The following is a 21,084-nucleotide window of genomic DNA, read 5'->3' as shown; positions in this document are numbered from 1 at the left end:
CCCATACTAATTCACAGGGACGATCTACTTCAATTTGACACACAAAAAAGAAAATCATGATCACTCATATTCACAAACTTCAGAAAATTCTTAAAATGTTTATTATATGGCAAAACAAATGTATTTATGCTTGCAGTAAATGACAACAAGTAAGAGTCATACAAAGCACGTTAATTTTCGGCACTGTGTGGCACGTGAACTAAATTCACTCAGAACGAATAAAATACTCAAACTTACAAGTGTATTTTGTGCTTGGAAGTCGATGTGTGACCGTAGTGCTCTGGTGGGTAGGGCAGTAGGCTCTGCTACTAATGGCACGGGTTAAGTCCCGGATAAGTAGCGGGAAATCTTTCTCGTTCTAGTTCTTCTTCGACTGCCGTAGGTCCACTAGGTCTGCTACTGAGTTCAGGGCCAAGGGATTAAAGGCAGGTGAGACGCCACCCTCCCTCCTCTTTATGTCGGGGCGGATGTATGTTTGCACTAAACCTGCACCAGGCCCCAGAGCCTCTACGTGATTTGGACATTAAACACACAGTCTTTTCCAGGAATTTTATGATACCGCAAGTAACGCGTCAAGATGAACCCTGCAGCTTCATTTTATCCTATCCAGAACGATCGAAATTGAGCTGGATTGTCACATTATCTTTCCAACTGAAGTGACTTGGTGTATTAAAAGATATTTAAGTGTCAAACGTGAGGGAGCCTAGTTTTCATTTGCTGCAGGTGGGTGGTAATTAACTCGTATTAAATTTATAATTGAAAAGACATTTTTGCGGTTTTCTCTATCTCGGTTGGATTAATAATTCAGCCAGAGTGTTTGTGATGGTAATATGATTAATTTTTAACATTGCAAAACAGGTAGTCCTTAAGAGCACTGTAATCATAATTATCGGCCGTAGCACACAGTTTGATTATAAACCTATTTTAAAAAAGATACATTTATGACATTAGCGCTTACCTTTGTTTACACAGCTTTGTTGGCCTTTGTGGATCCACTGTCCCCCACAAAAAATTTATTATCTTCATTACTTAATTCGCACAATTTCTCAAGAGATCGATAAAAGATTTAAGTAGAAAGAGTTAGAAACGTTTTGCTTAACTAAGTGGAGAGATACAACGAGTCAGAAAGAAGCTGCAAAATTAGACACAATAAAAACTTCTTTTTCATTTTGTGTTACGGGATTGATATATCTTGAATGAGCAGAATTTATGACTGAGAGACAGTGGCGACACGTGGCTGGGAAGTTAGGTGAAGAGCTGACAGGAAAGAAAAAGTTCTTATATTTACTCAGTTCGTTTTAAAACTGAACCTTTCCTATTTCGTTAAAATTTAAACAGGCTTGATCGCATAAAAACCTTTATTAAAATGGTGAGCCGTTTCAGTGAAGTTACGAGCCTCTTATGATCTGCCTGTGAAACTGAAGTACATTTACGGACTTAGAGAGACATCCTGCAACAAGAGATACAATTTGAAATTTCTAAATGTAAGAAGTATTAAAAGTAAAGATATACAGTGTTGGTCGGCATCGATCGCGAACAGTGCAGGTACCGTGTTTTGAGAAATGAACGTCAACTGCTGGATAGAGTGGAAAGGTGATGGATGATGCAGGAGAGACTCGACCCAACCGTTTTTGCATGATGCCAAAGCAGACACTACGGCGTACGGTAAGTAGAAACATTGCAAAAGGAGTGTTCATACAAAGCAAAGGCTTAAAATAATGAATACAACAGATGACGTCTAATCTAAATAACATTAAACTGTAGCTAGGACAGAAAACAGTTTATCAGAATGTATTAAGTGTTATTACAGCTAGTAAACCAACAGCAATCGGTTATGTTAGAGAGCCTGTATACAGAGAGAGTGGTCATAGGTGAAGCTGCCCGTGATTGGTTGATTAGCTTTGCCGCTATTTTTCTGCCAAACGTCTCTCGCTCTTCCTATGTTCGCCGTGCTTTTGAGTTGAATTGAAGTTCAGAGGAATTTTGGAAACGTTTAAAAGGTATTAGAATTATTGAGATACTTGTTATGGATTGTGCATGCATGTTCGATTTAGTTGTTATTGTTTTTTTAACTCTTATTTCCTTAACAGTTCGTGCATACTGGTAGCATAACAAGCTTTTCTGAAGCCAATATCTGACAGTCCTTGCTGGAAACGGAACGTTCCTGTAATTGTTGTGCCATGCTCACTCGACTTTACAGCGTCAAACTTTATTTCGTTTCGAATCAGAACACTAAGCATTAATTTGGTTTCAGTATTATTGCCTGACTGTTGACGCAGGCAAGTTGTAAGCACGTTTTCCGCAGTTGTCGTGGCTGCTGAAACATTATTCGTAGTCAATGATTGTAGGTACTCTTGAAGGCAGTTTTTAATAGGCCTACTTACTGTGGGGAAGAAGGGATACGGTAGTTTTCTTTTTACATTTGGTCGTTATTACAGTAGCCTACATTTAACATTACCTGATTTTTGTAATCTTTTTCGTTTGTTATCTACGAGACGTATTCAGTATATATATATATATTCAGTATATATATATATATTCAGTATATATATATATATATATATATATATATATATATATATATATATATATATATATATATATATATATATATATATATATATATGAAAGAAAGTCGTAAGCAGTTGTTTACTTGTGACATGCAAAAAGTTGAAGACGTGACAAGAAGAGTACTAATACGTCTCACACTTTTTGCATGTCACAAGTAAACAACTGCTTACGACTTTCATTCATCTGACGTAATACAGGTACGTTAAATTTTTAGCGTTATGCACTTCCGCTACAAAACCAATGCCATACACTATATATTTTTTATTTAAGTTACATTCATTGGAATACGTCTAGTAAAGACTCTTTTAAAGGAGGTAAACGCAAATAACGAATAATTTTTACAGCCACTGTATCAAATTTTCCTGTGATGTACGTAGTAGGCTACTATGAGTATATTATAGCTGTAAAGAAAGGCATTTAACGAATGATTTCGCCATATTGTCTTGTGCTTTTGATTCGGTGAGTGTGTACTCCACTACTCCACTACTGGCCATTCTAAAGTCCCGCCCGCAGTTTGGCAGAAAAATGGCCGCCGTATCGTCCGGTTGGCCTCTCTCTCCCTATACAGGCTCTCTAGGTTCTGTGAACGAAGACTGCCCTCTGCGGTGACTTTGTGAACTCGGCGTCGATACACACAGCGTAGTCACAACAAAGATAAACAGACTGTGGAGATGCCTCTGTTAGTCGTGGGGATGCCGTACAGATTATCGATATGAACCGTCTGAGACGACCAGACGGCAGTACCAGAGACGTTATAGCCATTGGCCGATGATAAGTGATGACATGAAACACCAGGAATAGCAATCCTTCAGTGTGTCTGTCACACACGCTAATGATCATGGCTATTAACACATCATGATGAATCGCCAACTTTAGACATGGCTGCAACGGCTAGGATGCTGTGTCGAGTTTTGCAGCGCCGACTATTGAAACGTCATTGGTCACTATGGAAACATGAACGTTAAAGACTGTCATACAATGGTGTTGGTCACAAAATAACAGATTTAAAACTAGTATACACAGAAACAAAAACAACAGTTAGTGTTGTATTCGTTATACTGGTTAGTAGACGACCATTGGATGAAATAATTTGAAGCATATGATAAAATTAATAAAATATGGTAAAAACGTTAATGGACACTACGCAAGTGAAGTATATAACCTCAAGAAACTAAAAAAAGAAGCAAAAGAGGAGGTACATTCTACAGTAAGACATCAAAGAGATAAAAAGAATTTTTTTTCATAAGTGTAACTGCCCATTCAATATAACTAACGGCTTATTTTTGTTACGTGTATAAATTTCTATCTCTTCTGAAGTATTTAACAAGAATTCGTTAAGGTCACAATATCAGTTGTTGATTTATTGAGTACTGACGCAACATGTAGAGTATTTTCGGATATGCTGAGCGTAAAATAGTTTATCACAGGTCGGGCCTTATGCCTGATCTATAAACCGACTGGAGAAAGTAGGACTCATCTTTCCGACATATTGTCTCTCACAGTGTTCATACAGAATTTTCTAAACGCCAGTATTAAATATTTACTATTGCCATTACCAGTAGTGCGTTTGACCCTGTCCTGTAACAGATGAGCAATAGTGAAATCTATGATTAGTTCAGCGCTTTTAAATAATTTATTTGTTTTGTCAGAGATATTACCCACGTAGTTCAATTTAGAAAATTCTCGACTGAAATTTTAGAAATAGTCGTGTGTCTGTTGAAATTTATTAAATAAAAAAATCAACTTCATTTTTATTGAAATCGTTGGCTTTAGCGACCTTTTTAAAAATTTGCTATTGCAAGTTCTATAGTGAACAAAATCCTAGGTTGAACGTTATTTAAAACATCAGTGGATGAATCTGTTACATCTATGGAGCCATTATAGAGTAACTCGGTGTCGTCAACATATCTCTTGTGACAGAGGATATTACTTGTGATTACAGGATTATCTTTGAAAAACTGTCGACGAACGTTATTAACCAAAATGTCTGCTAAGCTGCCTGCTAAGGAGTTTCTCACTGCCAAACCATCTTTCTTACCATATATTTTATTAGTAAAAGAGAATTTGTTAAAAGCTAGAGTACTTCCAAATAGTTCAATAAATTTGATCCGTTTTTCCGGTACTCATAATTATATTTTACAATTGATTATTTTCAGAGATTCATGGATTTGGAGTAGTGAGGGAATCTTGGTTTGGCTTCATGAAACCTCTCATTAGTCAGACACTTTTATGTAGCTTGTAAATTATTATACTGTTATAAAACTCATTGGATCTTCTGTTAGCTTCAAACATCTGTTGTCAAACAGTTCCTCAACTCAGTTTGCAGTTATTACCTTACATTCATTTCAGAAATGCAACAGACACGTTTTTTAACCGTTCATGTGTTCCCTGGTGGACGATGTTTATGACATCTCCTTTAACCTGTATCAACTCATTTGTCGAAGTGTATCATCGGCTATTTTAATTTTTGTCAGAGTATAGACATGTCTTTGATGCATACGATCTTAAATGTACATGTATTACTGGAAAGCGATCTTCAGGGCTAAAAATTGTCAATCATGATGAGTGAATAAATTTCAATTTTTCACATAAACTTATGGAAACGGATGACATGTCATGTAAATAATTTTTGACACTATCATTTCAGTAATTCTCCCATCAGAATTTAAGTCTAATATCTGAACTATTTCATAACAATAAAGAGAATGAATATGTACTACGTTTGGTGCCATTAGTAATGATGAATTCAGAACACTGGTAACTAAATACTAAACCATTCTCAGGAGAAGAATATTCTAAGTGAACTAAAAACAGCCTAACAAATGCGGATATTCTCTTCATAAATATGATTTTCCACCAACACCTATCACCTTCAGTAATGTAAGCATTAAAACCATTAACGCTGACAAGTCATGAATTTTATAGTTAATGATATTTGTGATTAATAAAAAAAGGTGTGTTATTGTTTAATGCCGGAGTTTCCAAATCACTAAAAGACGTTAAATTAAGTCCAAGACAAAGTTTCGTACTTATCGAAACTTCCCACAAAGCAGCTGACATATTGTAAATGGAACCGTGGTAGCGATTTTGTAGATCGTGGTATTCTCTGCCAGAAAAACCCTTCGCTTAATGCAATTTCAACCATTTATGGACTATTGCTAACGACCTTTACGATAAGATTACATAAACCCAGTTTATGAAATGTTCTCTTCGTTACTGTAGTATCAGCTTCATTTCACAAAACTGAAGACTGTCATTCATGGCGTGAACGAGCGGAAATTACCCCTATTGGAGCACTACAATGGCGAATATGCTCCTGTTTAAAAGACTGTGATTGATACGTGGGGTGACAGCTACCTCATTCTAACTTCCTAAGCAAATTTAAAATTTTTCCCAAAAACTTCGGCCTGCACAGATACTCTTGATCTTTTTAACATGAAACTCGCTTCTCACTCCCACAATTTCCCCTAACTGTAAAGCCCTGACACCCACAGTACATCACTGCAAGTCGCTCATACCTCTCCGCTCCTACTCGCCTAGTCCCACTCATTGATTCAGCCCATCTCTTTGTCACTACCTCCTTGCGTCTCTCTCGGTCACTGTCTCCTGCCTCACAGCCACAGTCTGCTATGTTCTGCCATACAACTACCGCCTCTTCTGACGGTCTCTGTCTTATTCTCTCTCTTACTACTGCTATCTCATTCGTTACTTCCATCTCTGCTGTCTCTTTTCACTGTCACCATCTCTCTCTTCCTCGTTCTTACTGTTACAAACACTGTCTCTCGTTATCACTGGCTCCTACCCACTGCCACATTCTCCTTCTCTTTACTACTCTCCCACTGGCACTCTTTTGCTATCAGTGTACTTTCACTGTCAGTTATGTTCCACTGCCACGGTGTGTCTCCCTTTCCCACACACGGCCAATGTCTCCTTCGTTCTTTCTTTACCACAATCACTGTCTACTATCTTCCACTATTTATTACATCCCCATCTCCTTCCCACTGCAAATGACTCATTCTGTGGCAGCACAAAAAAGCGCGAATGTATTCGTATGCCAAGTTATTTGGAAAAAAATTTGGAGAGAAAGGTAGAATGAGTCAGCTGTCATCCTACTTTTCATCCAGAATATTTTAATATAAAGCAGCATATCCTCCTTTTTGTGCTGCGGGAGGATCATTTTTCCCTTGGGTCCCTTTTTTTATGTGCCACAGTCACTCAAATGAAAAGAACTTTATGGGTCAGTAAAATTTTGATAGTTTAGTTCTGTGAAACTGATGTAATGAAATACCAGTTTCACAACTCGGTCCAGGTTTTACGCTCACATAAATTTTTCGTGTGCTACAGTTCTACAACGTGGGGCTCCGAGGACGCTTCTAATAATAACTGAGACATTTTACAGCATATTTCTTCGTGCTACATCACTTTATAAAGTACGTTCTCGCCTAACTCAGTAATTTACATGTGTATTTTACAAGTAACTCTAAAATTCTGTATCTAGCAAACGGGTATAGATGGTGGGAAAGTTTTCGAGGTTGGTCCAGGTCGGGATTGTAGGAATATATGGTAAAAATTTCAGCCACTGGCTGTGTATAGCCGTCTTGGAATCCGCTGCTCGGATTTCGTATTTAGTAAAGGTAAAAAAAAAAAAAGATTTTGCGATTTCCTTAGGAACCGCCCATGAACTAATGCCCCCCCCCATAAGATCCACCATAGACAACATCAGATGAAAAAAGAATTAACAGATTTGCTCAATTTGCCTAAGCAGGATGAAGTGTGAAATATTGTTACTTTGACGGTGTATAGTGGGATAGTGTCACAAAGCCGATCCCTCTGTTAGGTAATGGTGCGTAACTCAAGAGTTATCCAAAACACTTGACCCTCCCTTTCTACCAATAAAACCGAGGCGTGTCTGCCGGAAGGATCCTTTTTTATGTGCGGCGTTTCGGAACATAAGTATCACGAAACACATCTTATTGCAGAGTCGTGGTGTGTATTGTTGGTGTTCTTTTCATTTCTTTTTCACTTTACAAGTATTCACCCACAGGTATTTGCCTAGTCATTATTGTTACCCGTCTTTCATTGTATATTATTTGTTCAAAAAAATAGCATCATTCAAGGAATCTTGTATTTAGATATCTATGTTACCTTAAACCATTGTGTTTCCCATACTCAACACTCTGACTAGCATAAAAAGCAATCTCATTCTCGTAACCTGGATTTAGCAAAGTTTAGCTTTGTGAAATGTCTATGGTCTACTCCTGTTTGTTACAGCAACTTGGTGCATATCTCGAACAATCGTTCACCAGAATGACAGAGAATCCGAACCCATTTGTCGGCTTTGCGCAAGAAGAAACGTGATTCACACCAACAGCTGACTCATTTCTTTTGATGCAGTAGCCAGTCTGGATGATCCCGTGCACACTGCACTTGTAACTGACGATTCTGTTGGGTTGACATGGTAACACTTTTGGGTTGTCTGCTTCGTGTCCAAGTTCAACGAAGTTCAAATAAGTTACGGGAATACAGACTGGTGACGCAGTCGTCGTCAACTGCCGTGATTTCGACAGGTGATAAACCTGTCATTTTCAAGGCAAAACTGCTGCAAGTAAGTGCTGTGAAAGCAAATTTAAAGTCTCAGTTGCAGAGCAGTTCCAGAAACATGACACACACACACACACACACACACACACACACACACACACTAAACGCTAGCATCACCACACAAGTAAAGATGACTGATGCCAGAAGTTACCGATAGTGAAAATTACTAAACATGGGGATGGGTTAGCATTAAATCAGCCCTCTGTTTTTTGACCAAGCGATGAGCAGGATCCTGTGCAAAATTTAAGCAAAAAGCTCAATCTCTATTTATAAGTTTACTTGCTAGATTAATTTCAACACCTTCCTTAATAACACTATCCGAACAGCTGGAAACGCATGTCAGTATCTCCTTGATATATTCCATAACACAAAATCGGTGCCAAGACAAATGCTCTGCCATAGTCGATTCTCTCGGCTGTTGTGAGTATATGTGAAGCTAATGCTCAGTACCCCAGTTCTACATAGTGCGGACAGTCTGACCAATATATGACATAACACAACTGCAAGGAATAATGTAGACTCTCACCTTAAGCAAACCAAGATCACCGCTAACGGAACTAAAAGGACTCTAATTTTAGATGGAGATCGGAAAACACATTTCACGTCATATTTCCGCAATATACAACCATTATTGTTTAAAATACTCCCTGCTTAAAGGAGAAAGGTCTTAGATCTCGGTGCCAACTCGGTATTGTCGCCACTCACCCGGTTCGTGGCTGGTCGATGGCGCAACTCGCGTCTTATCTGTGTTTTTACCACATCCATTCCCCTCAAGATGGGTTAAATAAGCTGACAATGACTTAAGGTCTGAAAGCGAGTTGCACCATGTGAACCAAGGTACGAAATTCCCAGTCACGTTGAGCCATGTGGCGAAAACTATCAGCCAGCAGAGACAAGTCAGTAGTCTTTCTCTAAACAGCATATTCCATGCAAACGTCAGACTACCTCCTGACCAACATATCAAGGAAGCAAAGACTGCTGTACTTTTTTTATCTCCATAGTGAAACAAACATTCCGATGGATTGAATTCAACTGTCCTAAAAAGTCGTTCACATGCTCACTGCCATGAGACCAAACAACGATAGCATCGTCTACGTATCTGAAAAAAAAAACACGTAGGTTCTGAACGGCCGGCTCTGAGGGACATTCTTCGAAGTCTTCGATAAACAAATTGTTCATAATAGGTGACAACAGGCTTCGCATCATAACACCTTCTGTCTGCTCGTAGTACTGGTGACTGAATTAAAGGTAAATGGAAGTCAACACATGTCAAAACAGGTTCGTTAATTCAACACCAAACACAACCACAATCAATCGTAACGGATAAGAAAGAGGAAAACGACGTAAGAGAGAGACCACACCAGAGTTTATGAGAATATCAGAATCATTCAAACGCATTCCTTCTAATCGACATAAGAAATACTCCGAACTCTTCATGTGACGTTTACGCGAACCAGGTAGTGAACTCAACAGAGTAGCAAGGTGTTCTGTTACACTGTGGGGCGGCGGGTGGAATTGTTTGTTATAAAAATGTTCCTATTATTTATGCAGTCTTTTGCCGTTCTCAACACTGGCTCTCTAACTACAATATTTGCTACCAGAAAGTGATTAACAAAACGTGAAGCCTATAATTAGAATTCCTAGTGCCCACTTCATCTGAGAAATACACTTATAGCTACAGCATATAGCTCTGAGGAATTAGGAGATTGTCTGGGATTCATAATCAAAAACGATTCTCTATAAAAGGTTCACTATATTCTGAAAGTGACAGACCAAAAAGAATCCACACAATCCAACTACCAGAGCAGTTCAAAGTCTAATGCGCTGATGCAACTATAACTGTTCAAATTAAATGTTTAAGTGAATGATCGCCATAGTTTGATGATAATGTTCATCAACCGCCACACTAAATAATGGTAAATTGTCTGTCCCGCGGCGGCACGTGAAAATACGACATGCGCAAACTGAAGATTGATCATTAAAGTCATCCCAGAATTAACACTTCAGTCGAAAACGATTTCATGGTTACTCGTATCCCGAGTAACTTATTACGGCATCCGAGGCTGTTTATAGCAATGATACTGACGCGACGCGACTCCCGGCACAAGTGGTGCGCTATTCAGTATCTGGAAAGAACTGGGGCTTTCATTTTCTCCTGCTGCTGCCGCCTGACAGGGACAATGGAGCCCCTGTGGGCCGGTGGAGTCTAAGCCGGAAGGCTATTCCTCCAAACTGACGGAGCGTGTGATGTGGCCTGACTTCATGTGTGTGGTCCTGTCAGTCTGCGGGGACGGTGGTCTGGACGTGCTGGCAACTCAGTGGTTGCGAAGCAGGTGGGGCCATCTGGTTGCGTTAAGACGCTGCACCCGGTGGCCCAGGGCTCGAAGGAGCGGGTTTTCGGACTGCGCGGACTTCTCGTAAAAAAGCCGAGCAGCCCGATGAAACCGTTCTCGAACAGTAGGGATGTTGGAGATTCGGTTGAGGTCGTCCGACAGGAAGTCCCGAGGGAGGTGCAATGCCAGACATAGAATCCGGTTCTGAAGGCGTTGTAGGCGATCGACGTGGGTCGCTGCAGCATTGTCCCAAACCACAGCGGCGTAGTCGATAAGCGGACGTATAAGCGTAAGATAGAGCGCAACACCCAGTTCTGGCGGGAGCGCAGGTGTCGGATTGAGAAAGGGGTAGAGTTGAGTCAGTCTACCCCTGACCTTTTTGACGATGTCGTCGATATGGTGTCTCCACGTGAGCCCTCTATCCAGCGTCACACCCAGGTACTTGGCGGTAGTGCCCCAAGGTACGGCGGTTCCCCTGATGGTGAGCTGCGGTAGGTCGGCTGGGATATGCTTCTTGGTGATGAGGAGGGCTTGCGTCTTAGCCCCACTGAAGCTGAGGCGCCACCTCCTGGCCCACTGACTAAGTGTGTAGGCCGCTGCCTGCATGCGTCGTTGGAGCAGTGCTGCATTCATGCTGCGCGTGTACATCGCTGTATCATCCGCGTAGAGGGCGAGGTGGGCCCTGTCCATTCGGGGCATGTCTGCGGTATACAGCATGTATATTATGGGGCTGACGCGCAGCGTTCTAATATATAAAGCCGCGGTGCGGACGGCTAAGAGAACGCCTGATCAATTCCGCTCTACCGACTAGCCGCTGGGCTAGTAATGCACCACTTTAAGTTGTTGAATAAATCATCGCTTCCTTTGCTGATGGCAGATGAAGCTCTCAATTTAAATGTGCAGTCAGCACACAGGTAAGTAATCATAATAAAAGTCTGACGTGGCCAAGTCAAATATTTTGGTCGAGAGAATTAATTTAATTACACTACACGCAGTAGACGAGCTCTGAACTTGCTCTTTGGAGATACACTATCGCTATAGTTTTATAGTTATTCAGTTGAAACTTCTCACATCTTTATGATTATAGCGGATCTCCCTTCTACTTAAATTTAAACATCCTAGCCTTATTTATTCACCCACTTAATCTATCTTGCTTCCTTAATTTCTAAGACAAAAACCAGAAAATCATGAATTTCAACGAAAATTTTAATTTGTGAGTTCCAGAATACTGTTTCTACTAAATTATTATGCAAAAGGAATCCAAATATAAATTTTTAAGTTTCTAGCTCTTTTCTGTTGCGCCAATGATTTTTACAGAAAAACGTCCATATTTCGAAAATCGTTAAAGTTATTGAACTGATATTCAACACATATTGATTTAGTATTACTCCCGACATGCTAGAAACGTTTCAGGTTATTTACTGGATTTTTAAAGTATAGCGCAACATTTATGACGTCAGGGCTAGTTACAGCGGACTAGGCTGGCACACAATGGAAAGACTGATGAGAATTTTATACGGCGTGAGTAGGCTGCTTCCCTACAACACGATATGTCAGAGTACCAATATTACAAGTGAACGAAGAGGAACCTTTTCCCTGCAGACCATAGTGACGCCATATAATCTTGGAGGAACAGCAGAACAAGTATTAATACTCTTGATAGTCCCCTACGATAAGAAACTGTTGTTCACGGGGCTGTTAGTCTTTCCCTAAACACTTTTTTGGGGTCTGCATCTGTCCTGTGATACGCTGAATCAGATAGTAACTGCTGCGTCTTTTGAAAGTAATCCTGCTTGTCCACAACCAATTGTAGTTATTGTCCTGGACCACGGTGAAAATACTAATATTCGAATCACATGTAAGTGAAAGTAAAACAGTACTTCCTGTGGCTGTTATATCACCCTTGGGTGGACGTGCCACAGTCAACACATGAAACGTCCCCTCCTGATATCCTCTCCAGCCTCAGTAGGTAATGTAAAAACAACCTGTTCAATGGAACTAGTAAAATCAACCATACAGATAAAACTGTATCGTCAAAAGATTACTCGGTAAGATTTAGCACAGACTGTCGAGTTATACACTGGCGTCAAAAACGAAAGCAACAGATGGGAATGTAGCAAAGTTGTGTTTACTACACCACAAAACAATGTAATCAGGTGATAGTAGAGTTGAAACAATGTGAAGAGTAGAGAAAGTAAAGAACTGCAACATGCATAACGATAAATAAAACTGTTCTTCCTTTTTTTCCAACTCGTCGGATATGCACACACATTCCGACAACTATTTCATGTTCTCAGTATGGGGTGTGACCATCTCTGATAGCAATACAGGCCTGACAACGACGTGGCATGTTGTGAGTCTCATGTTGAGGCAGTAATGCCCATCCTTGCATCGAAGATGCTCGCACTCTTGGAGAGTTGTTGGTGGATGCTGGCGTAAAGAAAGCCGTCTCCCTAATGCACCCCAGATTTGCTCTATGGGATTACATTAGAGAGAGCAAGCAGGCCAAACCATGCGTGCAATATCTTCCGTTTCCAAGAAATCATCAGTCACCCGTGTTCTGTGGGACAGAGCATTATCGTCCGTCAGTACGAAGTCTGGGCCCAGAGCATCTTTCAATAACCGCAGATGAGGTCCCAAAATCTCGTCACAATACCTGACAGCAGTTAAACTTTGCCAATTCACCCTACAATCTCATGAAGAGGTATTCGATTGGTAAACATAATCTCTGCCCACATCATTAGGGGTCAAATGGTTCAAATGGCTCTAAGCACTATGGGACTTAATATCTGAGGTCATCTGTCCCCTGCCGACCGGTGTGGCCTAGCGGTTCTAGGCGCTACAGTTTGGAACTACGCGACCGCTACGGTCGCAGGTTCGAAACCTGCCTCGGGCATGGATGTGTGTGATGACCTTAGGTTAAGAAACTTCCTGGCAGATTAAAACTGTGTGCCTGACCGAGACTCGAACTCGGGACCTTTGCCTTTCGCGGGCAAGTGCTCTACCATCTGAGCTACCGAAGCACGACTCACGCCCGGTCCTCACAGCTTTACTTCTGCCAGTATCTCGTCTCCTACCATCCAAACTTTACAGAAGCTCTCCTGCGAACCTTGCAGAACTAGCACTCCTGAAAGAATGGATACTGCGGAGACATGGCTTAGCCACAGCCTGGGGGATGTTTCCAGAATGAGATTTTCACTCTGCAGCGGAGTGTGCGCTGATATGAAACTTCCTGGCAGATTAAAACTGTGTGCCCGACCGAGACTCGAACTCGGGACCTTTGCCTTTCGCGGGCAAGTGCTCTACCATCTCAGCTACCGAAGCACGACTCACGCCCGGTCCTCACAGCTTTACTTCTGCCAGTATCTCGTCTCCTACCTTCCAAACTTTACAGAAGCTCTCCTGCGAACCATGCAGAACTCAAGGTTAGTTAGGCTTAAGTAGTTCTAAGTTCTAGGGGACTGATGACCTCAGAAGTTAAGTCCCATAGTGCTCAGAGCCATATGAACCATTTTGAACCATCTGTCCCCTAGACTTAGAACTACTTAAGCCTAACTAACCTAATGACATCACACACATCCATTCACGAGGCAGGATTCGAACCTGCGACCGTAGCAGCAGCGCGGTTCCGGTTTGAAATGCCTAAAACTGCTCCGCCATCGCGGTCGGCCAGCATTAGAGATCCTCTTCCATATTGCCCTCTTATCACGATGTTTCAGTCCCAAAATCGTGTTCCACGTTTTCTCAAGGTGCAAATTCATCGAGAATCACTCTCCAATTCGAATCGGGAGCATATGTGATTGCAGCGTTGCCCCAATATTCTACAGCCCAGGCGGCATGTTGGTGACTACACTCTAGACATTCCCTTCTGTGAAGACGCGTCGGAAGTGGACGTAAAGCAGGTCTCCGACAATGAAGGCCACTCTGCCGAATCTTTCTGCACACCGTTCGCATCGATACAACACGTACAGTGGATGCTGCGAGCTCACACGCCAGTTGCCGTGAAAGACTAAGGCGGTACTGTCGTGCCCTTACAGCCAATTAACAGTCCTCTCTTACGAAGTCACACTTCGTCGGCCCTGCCCTGGTCTACGGGATACAGTTCTCGTTTCTATAAACTGCCGCCACATCCGAGAAACAACAACAATTCACTTTCAGCCATCGCCCAACATCGGTTTGCGACTGTCCTGCTTCCTTTCTTTCTATGGTCTTCCACCGTAGACAGACTGCCATTTTGCACCGTCTGTGACTGTGTACACAGCGATTGTGGATGTGGGGTTACCCGCAAAAACTACCTCATTTCATATGTGCCCTGACAACGTCGCTGGCATGGTTGTCCGTTGACCGGAATGCAATCTTCAGTGCTGAACATGATCGTACGGACATCTGATTGACTGAAAAAAGCTTAACTCCTCCCGAACAGGCCATGAAGGCACAACAGTACCGACCGACCGCCGTGTCATCCTCAACCATAGGTGCCACTGGATGCAGATACGGAGGGGCATGTGGTCAGCACACCAGTCTCCTGCCGGCCGAAGTGGCCGCGCGGTTTTGGCGCTGCAGTGTGGAACCGCGAGACCGCTACGGTCGCAGGTTCGAATCCTGCCTCGGGCATGGATGTGTGTGATGTCCTTAGGTTAGTTAGGTTTAACTAGTTCTAAGTTCTAGGGGACTGATGACCTCAGCAGTTGAGTCCCATAGTGCTCAGAGCCATTTTTGAACCAGTCTCCTGGCCGTATGTAAGTTTCCGAGATCGGAGCCGCTACTTTTCAATCAAGTAGCTCCTCAGTTTGCCTCACAAGGGCTGAGTGCACGCCGCTTGCCAACAGCGCTCGGCAGACCGGATGGTCACCCATTCAAGTGCTACCCCAGCCCGACAGCGCTTAACTTCGCTGTTAACACTGCGGCAAGGCACTGGTTGACAGTCTGTATGGTTATATCGTGAATTAGACACGGGACGGGGAAATAGCGGTTTGTGGCTTTAATTTTGGATGCCAGTGTAGTATCACACTCCAGCTGCTTTCCAGTTTGGTATTTGAACATGGTATACTCCAGGAGAAACACAGATTCCAACAAAAGTGTCTTGAGAGCGCAAGCCTCCTGAATTCACGCTACGTTGGGAGAGTTGAAAGTCCAACATGTTTGTTGTCACTTATTCCTGGTTTCAACGTCCACCAGGCACTTTCGTCAGATGCTGGAGACAGAAGTACGCGAACAGCCAAACGTCTTCGTCGTTTTGGAAATGCTCTTTCACTGGTGCCCAGCGATAATAATCTGTCCTTCGTCGAAATCACTTACGTCAGTTAATTTCCCAATTTGTAGATCGTATCGTTGCTAGGATTATTCTCTAGTCCTCTCTGCCTTGCTGATACAGTTTCTTTACTGTCTCATGTGCCTTTAATAGCAACAGGCATCACTGAATCACTCGGTGGTCAGGGGATATAACGTTTTGGCTCATTACTGTACGTTTCTCCCTCCACACTCAAGAAACCGAGATCGCTTTGAATAAAACCAAAATTTCAATGACAGGCAAAGTCAACACCTCGTAAATTATGTTGGCTTGCTGCTCGTGCACCCCCTCACAGTAACGCCAGCAAGAGACGCCCCGCTCAACACCATATCGCTGCGTGCTTCCACGCTTTGCCGTAGCTGCCCTTGTTTTAACACAGCGCACTTTTTTCCGAGGCGACGATGCGGAAGCACCCTTTGTGCTAACACAGCGGCGCGTAGTTCCTGAATAATTACCGCTGAAACAAAATTCATGCTTCGCCACCGGGTCACGACTTTTTTTCCGCGCTTTGTTCATCACAGCTGAACTGGCTTGTTGATATCGAGCGTGAGCCTGCTCGTAGATCCGAAATTACAAGTACTCTTTATCTCTGATTTTATTCGTCTTTGATCATGTTAGCGACAAAAGGATGGTCAGTATCTTAGCAGCTGCTGTTTTCCTGTAGAATTTCCGATTTCTCTCACAACACTAATTCTCACGAAACGTATTGTCAAGCGAACGGCGAACGCTGTACTTCTATTTCTCTTTATTTTGTTTTAGTCACACAATGCACTCAGTGTACTCTCCAAATGAAGTATATGAAACTAATCTACGCAGAAAAATCATCAATAGGTTTTCTTTTACCTGAAAAGTTACTTTTGGTTTGTATTTGAGCAAATTAGTCCGATAGAATGTTACCCACGACAAACGAGGATTCGACTTCCGGTTTGACATGTGGGTTTTCTCTCTCCGATTCGCTTTTGTACTGTTTTACTACTCACTGTCGGTAAGCAAACAGGATTAACGTTGCTTCTACTGCCTGCACGATGTACAGACTTTATTTTACAGTGAGGTTTCCTGTGATTTCCTTAAAATGCTTCAATGAAATGGTGAGATAATTACTCTGACAGTCCACGGCCGGAATTGGTGCACTGTCTCTAATGACCTCGATGTGGACTGGATCTTGAACCCTACTCTTCTATCCTTCTTTTATTTCAAAATTAAATAAGAATGAACTCCGGAAAATAATGGATATTCTACTCAATTAATTTAAGTTATATGATGCGTTTATAATGAAACGAAGTCTGTAGTAAGTGTTGATAGGTTTTTTTAACACAAAAAGAGCCAGGTTGGTGTAATTGGTGTCTCCATTTAAGGAAATCGTTCAGAAATAGATGCAAACACATAATTGTTTTCAATATTTTACTTCAACCAAATGATTCCTTTACATTGTAAGAAAAAGGTAACATTTGAAATGTGAACCTTACTACTTGTGTTGTTTATAAACCACAAGATATTTACATCTCAGGCGCTAAGACTATGTGGTATTTGTTAAGAAATAGGCCTCAATTGAAATCAATACAGAGAATGTACAAACAGCCAACTTGTTGGGACGTCAAACCTGCCTACAGAAATATATATCCGCTAGATTTAGGAATAAAGTATTACAACATGTAAAATAAACGCATGTCATATAGAAAATCAAACCTTTATAAAACTTTAATCATCCAAAGACTTTTACGTGTGAATGAGTTCTGTGAGCAAAAGCATGACTTAGCAAATCTAAAATGCTGATACAAATGATGTACGACCTCTTACAAAGAGATTCGTATGTAATTCGTATACATCGAATAGGCTTCAGGCTGAGTGAATGATTTGCTGGACAAGGAAAGAAATGAAAACGAATCTGATTTATTTCAAAGTGCGATCGATATGCTACATTTCTGTGGTGGAAGATCCTTTGTCAACAGCAACAGCGAAATAAAACCAATCGATATTTTATATATGTATATCTATTAGAATACCTTACTGTAGAACTAATTGCAAACCAAACATTAGTGTAATTGATAATGGCAACTCTGTTATAAAATACATGTTATGTGGGTAAATTTAGTAAAATGGAAGCCTATACGCAAAGAAAGCGGGATAAGATGAAACATGCTGTATAAGAACATAAAACGAGAAAGGAGCGTCAAGGATGCCACAGAAAATTTTCACTGGCAGGCCACTTACGCAAAATATGGGCCAGCCAGTCACCCTGTGAACAAATAAAGACCCTCTTCCTAAAATCTTGGTAAAAAAATTGGACAAGTCACAGAACTTTAAAACTTTAACCACATTCGTTTGGGTATTTCCTAAAAGAGATAGCAGATCCGCTGGCAAGACAACCGCGACCACTAGTATCAGACATTGGAGGGTCCTCTCGCAGCACCAGAAAAACCGTCATAGAAATGTGGCCTATGCGAAGGCGAGTGAAGAGAACCTCGCACCTTCTACGTGGCTGGAAGGAAGTACACGACAGACGCGTTCCGGCTTGACTAAACGGAGCTTATTGTCAGTCATTTCCAGCCACTCATCCTCCCACCGACGCATAACTCGTGAGATTAGCAACGAGGTGTGTTCGTGGTGGGGTGATGGCACACTGAACTACTTGGGGATCGAGACACAAACCTCATTGGCTGCGATATCTGTCCTTTCGTTCCCAGCGATGCCAACCATCCCTGGAACCCAGCAGAAAGCCACCTCCTTTCCCCAGTCGTTGTAGTTGGAGCAGGGCATCCTGGATTGCCTGGACTATTTTATCTGCTGGATACAAACGTTCCAATAAGTGAAGGACACTTAGAGAATCGGAACAGACAAGAAATTTAGGACGGGAAGAGCGTCTCATCTGCTCCAGTGCCCGCAAGATCGCAGAGAATTCTGCACCAAAGACAGTAAACGCTTGAGGCAGTCGGACCTTGAGGACACGATGCGGAAAATAACAGAGAAACCAAAGGAATTTACCTGTTTTGACCCATCAGTAAAAACAGCTACAGAGTAGTGGTGCTCAGATAAAATAGCAGAAAATGTAGCGTTAAAAAGAGGAGAAGGAGTGCAATCTCTCTTATACTGCACCAAATCTTAAACCACTCTGGGCCTCTCCGGTAACCAGGGTGGCAGGCGGTTAAAAACCTGGATTTGAGGCCCTACGGGCTCCACACCGAGGGACTTCAGCACACGGCGCACACGAATCCCAAATGGCATCGTGGTTCAGGGCGGTGGGAAAAAGATGGTCCCGAGGCGGATGAGCAACATTAAGGTGAGTGGACGAGGTTGGAGCTGCAAGAGACTTAAACACCTGGCGCACCAGGAGGAGCTTCCGCCAGTTGGTAAGTGGTTTTTCCCCTGCCTCAGCACAGATGCTGGGTATGGGACTGGTCCCGTAAGCACCCATGGCCAGTCGAATCCCCACATGGTGGATAGCATCAAGGATCCGCAAATAAGAGGGCCTCGCTGACCCATACACTGTGCTCCTACAGTCCAGCTGCGAACGCACAAAAGCCCAAAAAAACTGGAGGAGCGCGCCCTGTCTGCTCCCCAAGACATGTGGCTGAGGCACTTGAGGATGTTCATTGCCTTCAGGGTTCTGGCTATCGAGCCTCGCAGGTGTGGCAACCATGACAATCTGGAGTCAAAAATTAGGCCCAGAAACCGCACTGTGCCTCTAAAATGTAGGATAGTGTCCCCTACATGCAAGGCAGGCAAATTAAAAGGTCGACGAGAACGATTAAAGTGATCACACACACACCTGTCGCCAGAAAATTGATAACCTGTCTTTGCAACCTACTCCTCTTACCGCCACACTGTAAGCTGCAACTGATGGCTCACCGTTGCAATACTGGGGGAGGTACAGAAAACAGCACAGTTGTCAGCAAATAAGAAGCACTGTACTGGACTCCTTGCCATAGATGTTATAGTGTCGATAGCCATGGCAAGGAGGGTAACACTTAAAACACTGCCCTGGGGGACACCATTCTCCTACTCAGATCGATTAGACAGTGTGTGACGAACTCGGGTCCGAAAAACCGCTGAGACAGGAAAGACCGAATGAAAATGGGGAGGTGGCCACAAAAGCCTCATTGATGGAGTTGTACGACAATACAGTGTCTCCAAGTAGTATCATATGCCTTGCTGATATCCAAGAACATGCTGGTACATTGATGCTGGCGGAGGAAAGCCTGCTGAATAGCCGCTTCTAGGATGGTCTGGTTGTCGACCGTGGGCCGAAATTTTCGGAATCCACACTGAGAAGGAGTTGCCTGGTCTCTAAAAGCCAGACCAGACTACAGTTAACCATCCGATCCAGGGTCTTCCCAACACAGATCGTCAAGGCGATACTCCGATAACTACTGTGACATGCACGGTCCTTTCGTGGTTTGAGGAGAGGGATTAGAACTGCCTCCCTCCACGAGTTGGGGAAGACACCTGTCTGCCATATTAGATTTCGAGGATTTCCTTTGACGCAGCTGGCAGATGTCGAAGCTTGCAGTACCGGATGTTGTCCTGACCGGCTGCAGTGTCAGAAGTCTCAGTCAGTGCCGATTCGAGTTCCACATTTAAAAAGGGGAGTTGTAGGCCTGAGAACTGTTCGACCGAAATTCCCACTTTTCCCTCTCGACAGTCGCACGGTAGCGACGAAACGCTGGATCCTGGTTTGCATTGGCAGTAGTTTGAGCAAACTGCTCGGCCAGTGTCTGGGCAAAGTTTCGAGGGGTTGTTTGTATGTGCCCCTGGTTCAACACTGCAGCTATCAGTTAAGGCCTGTGTTTACCGTAAATCCTCTGGATGGCTTCCCATACTTTTGAGGAACAAATAGAACGATTGATGAAGTTCAGAAACTCATGCCATGACAGCTTTTTCCTCTCTTTAATAACACGGTGGGCCTTCGCTCTCACCATTCGAATGGTTGAGAGATTGTCCGTTGTCGGGCGGCATTTAAACCGTCAAAGAGTCGCAAGCCTGTCCCAGATGACTCAATGACATTCTTCTGTCCACCAAGGGACAGGTCGCCTCTCAAGAGGGCCTAAAGACGTTGTTACGTATAGATCAGCAGCGTGATGGATCACATGCGTGATGTCATCCACCCACTCCTGGACGCTGTCACGCTGTTCAAATACAGCAAACTGGCTGAACAGCATCCAGTTAGCCCCGCCAATAATCCGCGTTGGTTGCTTCCGTTCCAGCAACATACCATTGGGTCCCTGAAGCCAGATTGGGAAGTGGTCGCTGGAATGAATGTCGTCAATGATCTGCCAGTGAACAGAGTCATTG

The sequence above is a fragment of the Schistocerca cancellata genome, chromosome 6, assembly GCF_023864275.1.
Source record: "Schistocerca cancellata isolate TAMUIC-IGC-003103 chromosome 6, iqSchCanc2.1, whole genome shotgun sequence".
NCBI lineage: Eukaryota > Metazoa > Arthropoda > Insecta > Orthoptera > Acrididae > Schistocerca > Schistocerca cancellata.
The sequence above is the reverse complement of the archived record's forward strand: the minus strand, read 5'-3'. Positions refer to the sequence as shown.